The sequence below is a fragment of the Scyliorhinus torazame genome, chromosome 10 (genome assembly GCF_047496885.1).
Source record: "Scyliorhinus torazame isolate Kashiwa2021f chromosome 10, sScyTor2.1, whole genome shotgun sequence".
NCBI classification, from domain to species: domain Eukaryota; kingdom Metazoa; phylum Chordata; class Chondrichthyes; order Carcharhiniformes; family Scyliorhinidae; genus Scyliorhinus; species Scyliorhinus torazame.
Genome location: NC_092716.1, coordinates 148,316,565 through 148,327,088, shown reverse-complemented (window position 1 = coordinate 148,327,088; position 10,524 = coordinate 148,316,565).

Sequence of the window (10,524 nt, the reverse complement as noted above, 5' to 3'; positions counted from 1 at the left end):
ATGGCCACCTAAGGGACCTTTGGTATTTTGCTCACAAGGGGAGGGGGCTTCCTTTACAGGCTCTATGGGTTCATCAGAGGCAACTCTCCCCATGGACTCGTCTAACCGCCTCCCCCTCTTCCCCAAATATTTAACCCTGGACTTACCTGGGTTCCTCGACCTGATGGGACTGCCTGTAGTTCTGGTTATAAAACATGGTCAACAAATGAGGCAAGAACTAATATCAAACAAAAGAAAAATGTTCAAACAAATGCAAAGGGAAGTGGAAATGCAGCAAACTAGGAAAGTCACAGAGGGATACAAAGAAAATACAGACTTGCAAAAAAGGCCTTCGATGAAAAGGTCTGGAGTGATTTTCACCTGTTTTCCGTCGGGCTGGGGAAGGGAGAATCCCGCCCACGGAATGGGGAAATGTGGGCCCTTGGCACGATGGCACAGTGCTTATCAGTGCTGCCTAACAGTGCCAGGGACCTGAATTCGATTCCGGCCTAGGTGACTGTGTGGAGGTTGCACTTTCTCTCTGTGTCTGCGTGGGTTTCCTCTGAGTATTCTGGTTTCCTTCCACTGTCCAAAGAAGTGCAGACTAGGCAGGATTTTGAGGATAAGGCAGGGGAGCGGACATAGTTGGGGTTGGTGCAGACTCAATGGGTCGAATAGCCACCTTCTGCACTGTAAGGATTCTATGGTAAAGAGGGACATGGGTGATACTGGAATTAACAGTAACAAAGTTCCAGCAATTTAAATGAATACTTTGTATCTGTGCGTGCAATTGGAAGGAGGACAAAATACGAGCAAACTGGTAGAGGAGGACTATTATAACATCAATAGAAATGTTATAATACTAATGGTGAAAACATTGGCACAGGCAAAATCCAGGACCTGATCATTTGCAAACCTACAAACGTTTTCAAAGAAATATGTGAGGAAATTTAAAGATGTTGTGTTCTCAACCTGACTGTAACCATAGCAACACTGATATACTCATTGGGATGATCCAAAGACAGGTTGATGATCGTGAGAACACAAACAACGGATCTCTGTTTATTTTGGGAAGCTTGCAGGTGCTTGATATCATTCTGGTTTTCAAAGTGTTGTACTTCTTATCTCAATGGTTCGTTAAGACCTCTTGTATGTTGATGCGCGATCAATTACACTCAAGACGAAGTGATTTCATAACTGAAGGCTTTAATCTACTAGAATCTTTTCCCCAGCAGCTTCGGTACAGAAAGTGAAGGCTGCTGGGACGGCACCATCTCTTATACCCCACCTGTCAGGGCGGACCTACGTAATACAGCCAATGGTCATCAGCCTCTCAGGTACATCAATACCTGATACTACCACATTCACCCCCTGTTAAAAAAGAGTCCGGCGGGGGTGGTGGCCAGCTGCAACAGTCGCATGGTATGACCAGGTATGGAGGTACCGTGCTGTTGAGGATATGTACAGAGTTCACAGTTAGAGTCACAGCAAAGCAATCAGTCGATCGGGTGGCCTGGTCATCCTTCTGGAGCGTCTGGGCTTCAGTGGTGATTCTGGTGGGGGCCCCGTGGTTGCGACTCTGGGAGCATGGTTTCGTCCTCCCTGGCAGCTTCGTCACCCCTAGGCGGCGCTGTTGGGGCAAAAGGTTGACACGGGGGGGGGGGGGGCGGGGACACGTCTGTAGGGGGCGTCGGTGGGTGGGATGGCCTAGGCAGGAGCGGCGGGAGGACCGACCCCCCAGTGAGGTGCTGTGGGGGGGGGGGGGGGGGGGCAATTGTTCGGGTGCACGTGGGGTTCCGGCGGGCGCCAGGTCCCGAAGGGAGACTGTATCCCAAGGCCGTCAGGGAACGCCACGTAGGCGTACTGGGGGTTAGCGTGCAGCAGGTGGACCTTCTTGACCAACGGATCCGACTTGTGCCCCTGCACGTGATTCCGAAGCAGGCTGGGTCCGGGTGTCGCTAGCCAGGTTGGGAGCGAGGTCCCGGAGGAGGACTTCCTGGGGAAAACAAGGAGACGTTCATGAGGTGTCTGATTTGTGGTTGTACAGAGCAGCGACCGGATGGCGTGGAGGGCCATCGAAAGGACTTCTTGCCAGCGGGAGACTGGGAGATCCCTGGACCATAGGGCCAGTAGAACAGTCTTCCAGACCATTCCGTTCTCTCTCTCTACCTGCCCGTTTCCCCGGGGGTTGTAACTGGTCGTCCTGCTCGAGGCGATGTCCTTCCTGAGCAAGAATTGACGCAGTTCGTCGCTCATAAAGGAGGACCGCCTATCACTGTGTATGTAAGCGGGGAACCCGAACAGTGTAAAGATACCCTGGAGGGCCTTGATGACGGTGGTTGTGGTCATGTCTGGGCAGGGGATGGCGAAAGGGAACCGGGAGTACTCGTCAATCACGTTCAGGAAATACGTGTTGCGGTCGGTGGAGGGGAGGGGGCCTTTGAAATCCATGCTGAGGCGTTCAAAGGGGCGGGAAGCCTTTATCAGGTGTGCCGTCTCTGGCCGGTAGAAGTGCAGTTTGCACTCTGCGCAGATTTGGCAATCCCTGGTGACTGACCTGACCTCCTCGATGGAGTAGAGCAGGTTGCGGGCCTTAACAAAATGGAAAAAGTGAGTGACCCCCGGGTGGCAGAGGTCCTCGTGGAGGGATCGGAGGCGGTCCACTTGTGCAATGGCACAAGTGCCGCAGGACAGGGCACCAGGAGGCTCGTTGGGCTTCCCCGGACGGTACAAGATCTCGTAGTTGAAGGTGGAGAGTTCTATCCTCCACCGCAAGATCTTCTCGTTTTTAATCTTGCCCCGCTGTGCATTATTGAACATGAAGGCAACCGACCGTTGGTCCGTGAGGAGAGTGAATCTCCTGCCGGCCAGGTAATGCCTCCAATGTCTCACAGCTTCTACTATGGCTTGTGCCTCTTTTTCGACCGAGGAATGGCGAATTTCGGAAGCATGGAGGGTACGGGAGAAGAAAGCTATGGGCCTGCCTGCTTGGTTGAGGGTGGCCGCCAGAGCTATGTCGGACGCATCGCTCTCGACCTGGAAGGGGAGGGACTCATCGATGGCGCGCATTGTGGCCTTTGCAATGTCTGCTTTGATGCGGCTGAAGGCCTGGCGGGCCTTTGTCGACAGGAGGAAGGTTGTGGACTGGATTAGGGGTCGTGCTTTGTCTGCCTAATTGGGGACCCATTGTGCATAATAGCTGAAGAACCCGAGGCAGCACTTCAGGGCCTTGGGGCAGTGAGGGAGGGGGAACTCCATAAGGGGGCGCATGCACTCAGGGTTGGGGCCTATAACACCACTTCGTACTACATAGCCTAGAATGGCTAGACGGTCGGTGCTAAACACGCATTTATCCTTATTGTATGTCAGATTAAGGATTTTCGCAGTCTGGAGAAATTTGCGGAGGTTGGTGTCGTGGTCCTGCTCATCATGGCCGCAGATGGTGACGTTATCCAGATACGGGAACATTGAGCGTAAGCCGTACCGGTCAACCATTCGGTCCATCTCTCGCTGGAAGACCGAGACGCCATTAGTGACACCAAAAGTAACCCTTTAAAATTGATCGAGCCACCCATCTACTTCGAAGGCAGTGTACTTGCGGTCACTATTATGGAGGGGTAGCTGGTGGTAGGCGGGCTTGAGATCCACCGTGGAGAAGACCTTGTATTGTGCGATCCTGTTTCCCAGGTCGGCTATACGGGGGAGAGGGTACGCGTACAGCTGCGTAAACCTGTTGATGGTCTGACTGTAGTCAATGACCGTCCTATGTTTCTCCCCGGTCTTTACCACCACTACTTGAGCTCTCCAGGGACTGTTGCTCGCTTCGATGACCCCCTTCCCCCAGCAGCCTTTGGACCTCTGACCTGATGAAGGTCCGGTCCTGGGCACTGTACCACCTGCTCCTGGTGGCGACAGGTTTGCAATCCGGGGTGAGGTTCGCAAACAGGGAAGGCGGGTCGACCTTAAGGGTCGCGAGGCCGCAGACAGTAAAGGGAGGTATAGGGCCCCCGAATTTAAAGTTCAGGCTTTGCAAATGGCATTGGAAGTCCAGCCCCAGGAGGGTAGCCGCGCAGAGGTGCAGCAGGACATACAGGCAGAAATTGTCGAATTTCCTGCCTTGGACAGTGAGGTTCGCTAGGCAGAACCCCTTTATCTCCACCGAGTGTGACCCGGAGGCCAGGGAGATCCTTTGATTTACAGGGTGGGTTACAAATGAACAGCGCCTTATCGTGTCGGGGTGAACAAAGCTTTCCGTGCTCCCAGAGTCAATCAGGCAGGACGTCTCATGGCCGTTAATGAAGACCGTCGTTGTAGCTGTTGCAAGTGTCCGGGGTCGACTTTGGTCCAGTGTCACCGAGGCCAGATGCTGCAATTGCGAGTTCTGATCGGGCAGCGTGTAGTCGGCCATACTTGGGGCCTGGGGCCCCATCCAAGATGGCGTCACCCATGGGTCGCACATGGTGTCCGGGGATGAACAAGATGGCGGCGGTGATGAACAAAATGGCGGCGCCCACGCGTCCGGCGTGGTGTCCGGGGGGGCAAGATGGCCACGCCCGTGGGTCGCACGTAGCGATCGGATACGGGGGTGGCAGTGAGCGGTGGGCGGTCGGGGCCTGAAGGGGGGGTTGCCGCGGCGGTCCATAGTCGCTGGAGACCGCGGCCACGGCGCGGGTCTGGCAGACCCCCACAAAGTGGCCCTTCTTACCGCACCCTTTGCAGGCAGCGGTGCAGGCTGGGCAGCGCGGACGGGGTGATTCGCCTGCCCGCAGAAGAAACAGAGGGGCCCGGCGGCGTTAGCGGGCTGTCTCGTAGCGCAGGCCTGCGGGGTCAGGGGCAAGGTCTGTGGGGCTGCCACTGCGGGGTGCCACGCAGCCCAGGGGGCCGCCGCGTGGTCGGGCGGATAGGACTGCGCGCTTTTGTAGGCAACGTCCATGGGCCCAGCCAGGGCCTATGCCTCTCTAAGTCCCAGAGTGTCCCTTTCTAGGAGTCTTCGGCGGATATCTGGGGAGCTCATACCTGCTACGAAAGCAGCCTTGATTAAAAGTTCCGTGTGCTCGCTCCCCGAAACTTGCGGGCAGCCACAGTTTCGGCCCAGGACCAGTAGCGCCCGGTAGAAATCTTCCAACGTTTCCTCGGGGCTTTGCCGTCTAGTCGCAAGCAGGTGACGAGCATAGACCTGGTTTACAGGGTGGATATAATGTCCTTCTAGCAGTTCGATCGCGGCTGCATATTTCTCCGCCTCCTCGATGAGGGGGTGGATCCCAGGGCTGACCCGTGAGCGCAGGAGATGCATTTTCTGTCCTTCTGAGGGGGTGCCTCCGGCCGTCTCGAGGTAGCCTTTAAAGCACGCCAGCCAGTGTTTAAAAATTGCAGCAGAGTTCTCCGCGTGGGGGCTGAGCTGAAGGCACTCCGGTTTGTTTCGGAGATCCATCCTTCCAGCTTAAGTTGTAGCAGATTAAATTGATGCGCAATCAATTACACTCAAGACGAAGTGATTTCATAACTGAAGGCTTTAATCTACTAGAACCTCTTCCCCAGCAGCTTCGATACTGAAAATGAAGGCTGCTGCAACGGCACCATCTCTTATATCCCACCTTCAGGGCGGCGCTACGTAATACAGCCAATGGTAGGCTCCTGGGTCTAACCAATGGTCATCAGTCTCTCAGGTACCGCAATGCCTGGTACTACCACATAAGTAGAACTCATTCTCCTCATGATTAGAAAGGAATGCCCACCTCAGCCTGTCCCCACAAGGAGGAGATTTTCATGATGGGCAGTATGAAGGGTCTGTGTGGGTGCAGTTGGGCAAGTCAACCCAAGAAAAAGGTCAGAGGCAGGCACCGAGGGTGCAGGGTAAAGAGGCAGGCTGTTTAAAAGGCTTGTCTCGGTGCTGTGGGACTTTGTCCCAGTTATAATAAAAACAGAATGTCCCCCAGCCCTCACATCCTCTCATCCCACGCACTCCCCAGGCCTCATCCATGCCACCTCATGGCTCTCACTCATCCCCAGGGCTCCTCATTTATTCTGACGAGTTCGGGAGGGAGGGACCAGGCAAGGTGTATATTTGTGGTGAGGGCTGAGAGATGAGATTGGCTGCCATGTTTTGGTAATCTTCATTGGGTAGCTGGGTGCTTTAGATTCGATGGAATACAACAAATCTGTTCTTTGAGGCTAGGGGTCAATTGGGCCCACTGATCGCTGGTCCTGTCTCATTCAATTCTCGATGCTAGTTGTGAGGGGTTGGAAGTGGCTGAGTGTGTTGAGTCATTTCCCCCCCTCCCCAGCCAGAGCCTAGGTTGTGGATCGTCTGCCGTCGTAGAGACAGCATGGTGGAATTGGTGGTGCCTTGTGCTTCAATTGTTGGAATCCATGAGAAATCCAGAAGCATGCTCATTGATCCTGGCTTATCCTTTACCATCTTGTGCAATGTGGATGATGTCTTTATCCTGCAATTTACCCTCAATTCTTCTACAATCCTAGGCATTACTCCCTTGTGATCATGTTGTTGATTATTTAATATTTCTCCTGCAAGGGAGTGCAAGATGTGAGCATGAGGGCGAGTGTTGTCTATCATCCTGTTTTAGCAAAATCATGCTGAGTCGATCAGAGTATTACTCCTTTTTTGTCGTTATGATGTCTTATAATCCTTGTTGCTGTGGTAGGGGAGTGTTCTGTTTTATCACCCCCTATCTTGTTTGTAAGAAGGATGAGTGAAGCCAGGGTGGGATGAAGGGTGGATTGTTGGGGTTGGTGGGTTAGTTCAGTCCTCACTGAGATTGAAGAAAGCCGCTTAGTCAGAGACAAACCTTGTCTGGTATTTTTGGATTGATATATTATTATTCTTTCTTGATTTTGAGGTATTTGCATTTAAAAACATATGCCATTATCCTTTGATGGCTTGTGCAGATTTTGTAACCTGGGGAGGACTGGATTCCCCCTAACTCCTGAGTTTGAGCCTTCCTTCATATGGGCCTCTCCCTGTGGTGCTTCTTTCAGCTTTTAGAAGAAGAAGATTTAATACTGCGACAGGCTGAGATGAAACTGGCTAATTGTGGTTGGGTTGTTGAAGAGAGGGATCGTTCTTGCGATCCTTTCTGTGATGGTGACCATTCTGAGTTATTCCTGGTATCTCTTCCCTAGGGGGAGCTTCTTTCTCTCTTCATCTGGGTGTCATGTGAGAGTACCTTTAAGAAATGGATGTTTAAGCAATGTACCTTTAAGAAATGGAGCTGATCATAGTACTGAAGTGATGTCAGAGGGTGGGGGAGCTGAGCTCACTTCTGCTTTTGGTTTCAGTTTGAGGAGAAAGTTGGGAGTGTCTGTGTGTTTTGCTGAGAGCGGCAGGAAGAAACAGAGCTGGTCTGTTGATGTCTGCAAATCCAAAGACTATAAATATATTGAATGTAACCTCATGTCTGTTTTTGAAGGTTGAAGTCTTTTGGATGTTTAAAGGAACAGTTTGAAGGATTATTTAGTGTTGTAGTCTTTTGAGGTTATTTTTGAAGTAATGGGTGTTCAGCTATTCCATGTTTGTTTTTTAAAGGTTAAATTGAGTTCATAGAATAAATATTGCTTTGTTTTTAAAACCATTTGTCCATAATTGCTGTATCACACCTGGAGAGTACGCCGTGTGCTTCCCACACCACAATCTATTAAAAGTTGTGGGTCGGTTGAACTCCATGAAACACTTTGGGGTTCTGTAAACCCGGACCCATAACAATTGGGGGCTCGAGGGGGATAAAAGTCTATCTATTGGATTGGGTCAGTGAACTTAAAGACAGTGAGGGGTGAGCATATTGTGGTTGCTTTTCAGGTGTGGTATTTTAGTTTAAGTGGGGAGTGTTTTGCGGACAATGGCTCTTTCAGAGGCTCAGAAGTTCTTGGGGGTGGAGACGGTCACACGCAGTACCTTACGGACAGAGACTAAAAGCAGACTGTTAGATTTGGCAAAAACATTGCAGTTAACATTACCTACCAAAATGCGAAAAGATGAGGTAATTATGGCGGTGGCTAAGCATATAAAGTTGCCTAAGGTACAGTCTGACTCATTGGAAATGGCAAAAATTCAGTTGCAAATTAAACAAATGGAACATGTGAAAGAATTAAAGCAGCTTGAATATGAAAGAGCGAGAGAGGAAAAAGAAAAGGAGAGAGAAGAAAGGAGAAAAGAAAGAATAGCCCTAGCAGAACAAAAGTAAAGAGAAAGGGAGATACAGATCAGGGAAAAAGATAAAGAGCGAGAGTTTGAACTTCAGAAAATGGCCATGAAACATGACAGTCAGTTAAAATTGGCAGACATAAAGGGAAATGTACAGTTGGATGATAGTGATGAAGATAGTGAGAAAGAGCGTCAAAGTCGAAGGCGTGGCGGGAATCTATTTAAATATGTCTAAGCATTGCCAAGGTTTGACGAGAAGGAGGTGGAAACCTTTTTCATTTCATTTGAGAAGGTAGCTAACCAAATGAAATGGCCACAGGACATGTGGGTATTACTGATTCAAACAAAGCTGGTAGGTAGAGCTAGTGAAGTGTTTGCATCACTACCGGAGGAGGTATCTGGGACGTATGAGGAGGTGAAAAAATCCATCTTAGGTGCAAATGAATTAGTGCCTGAAGCCTACAGACAAAGGTTTAGAAATTTAAGGAAAGAATTTGGTCAAACATACATGGAGTTTGAAAGGATCAAACAGAGTAATTTTGATAGGTGGAGAAGGGCTTTGGAAATAGACCAAACATATGAAGCTCTCAGAGAAATTATACTGTTGGAGGAGTTTAAAAATTCAATTCCTGATGTAGTGAGAACTCATGTGGAAGAACAGAGGGTTAAAACTGTGAAATTAGCAGCAGAAATGGCAGAATATTATGAATTAGTTCATAAATCAAAGCTTGGTTTCCAACATCAGTTTCATCCGGTGAGGGATAGAAACTGGGGACATGAGAACTACTCAAGTGGTAAAGGTAAAGGTGATCTGATGGGAGATAATAAAGAGAGTGTACCTCAGATTAAAAAAGAGATCCAGGAGGGTGGAAAAGAAATGAAAAGTTTCAAATGTTTTCACTGTAATAATCTAGGCCATGTAAAGTCACAGTGTTGGTGGTTGAAGAAAAGCACTGGAAAGGCTGATGTGGTAAAACAGGATAAGACAGTGGGGTTTGTTAAAGTGGTAAAGGAAAGCCCAAGTGAAGCGAAGGAGGTGCAAAAGATTGTACAGCCTGATCAAGAGGTGATTGATCAGAAGGTGCCATATCTCTTTGAAGAATTTACTTGTGTGAGTAAAGTTTACTCATGTGTATCAGGGGGAGCAGGTAAAGAAGTCACAATTTTAAGAGATACAGGAGCTAATAAATCTTTAATGGTAAGAGATGAGGAATTATGTAGTTTGGGAAGAATGTTGCCAGAAAATGTGGTAATATGTGGAATTCAGGGTGAGAGGAGTAGCGTTCCATTATATAAGGTAAGGTTGGAAAGTTCAGTGAAGAGTGGTGAAGTGGTAGTATGAGTAATTGAGAAACTATCTTGTCCAGGAATACAGTTTATCTTGGGTAATGATATAGCTGGATCGCAGGTGGGAGTGATGCCTACTGTGGTTGATAAGCCAGTGGAAAATCAGACAATTGAAGTGTTGAAGGACGAATATCCTGGGATTTTTCCGGATTGTGTAGTAACAAGGTCGCAAAGTCACAGGTTAAGACAAGAGGAGAAATCAAAGAGTGAAGATGAAGTTGAAGTGCAATTATCAGAAACGATTTTTAATCAGATGGTTGAAAAAGAACAAGAACAGGTGGAGGATGAGGCGGATAGTTTTAGTTCAGGAAAATTGGCGGAGTTACAACAGAAAGATGTAGAAATAAAATGGATATATCAGAAAGCATATACGGAAGAGGAATCTGAGAATATACCAGGGTGTTATTACCGTAAAAGTGATGTCCTGATGAGAAAATGGAGACCTGTACATACACAGGAGGATGAAAAGTGGGCAGAAGTTCATCAAGTAGTATTGCCGGTAGCGTATAGAAAGGAGGTGTTGCGAGTGGCACATGAGGTACCAGTGGGAGGTCATTTGGGGATAAGGAAAACTCAAGCTAAAATCCAAAAACATTTTTATTGGCCTGGACTGCATAAAGATGTAGTTAAATTTTGTCAATCATGTCACACATGTCAAGTGTTAGGGAAACCTTAAGCAGTGATGAAACCAGTGCCCTTAATACCCATTCCAGCATTTGAGGAACCTTTTACAAGGGTCCTAATTGATTGTGTAGGACCACTTCCTAAAACAAAAAGTGGGAACCAATATCTTTTGACTGTAATTGATGTGTCTACTAGGTTTCCAGAGGCCATTCCAGTACGTAATATTACAACTAAAAAGATTGTGGAGGAATTACTTAAATTCTTTACTAGATCCGGACTACCCACAGAAATTCAATCGGATCAAGGATCAAATTTTATCTCAAAGCTATTCAAAGAAGTTATGGATAGTTTAGGAATAAAACAATTTAACTCAACTGCGTACCATCCAGAATCGCAGGGAGCGTTAGAAAGGTGGC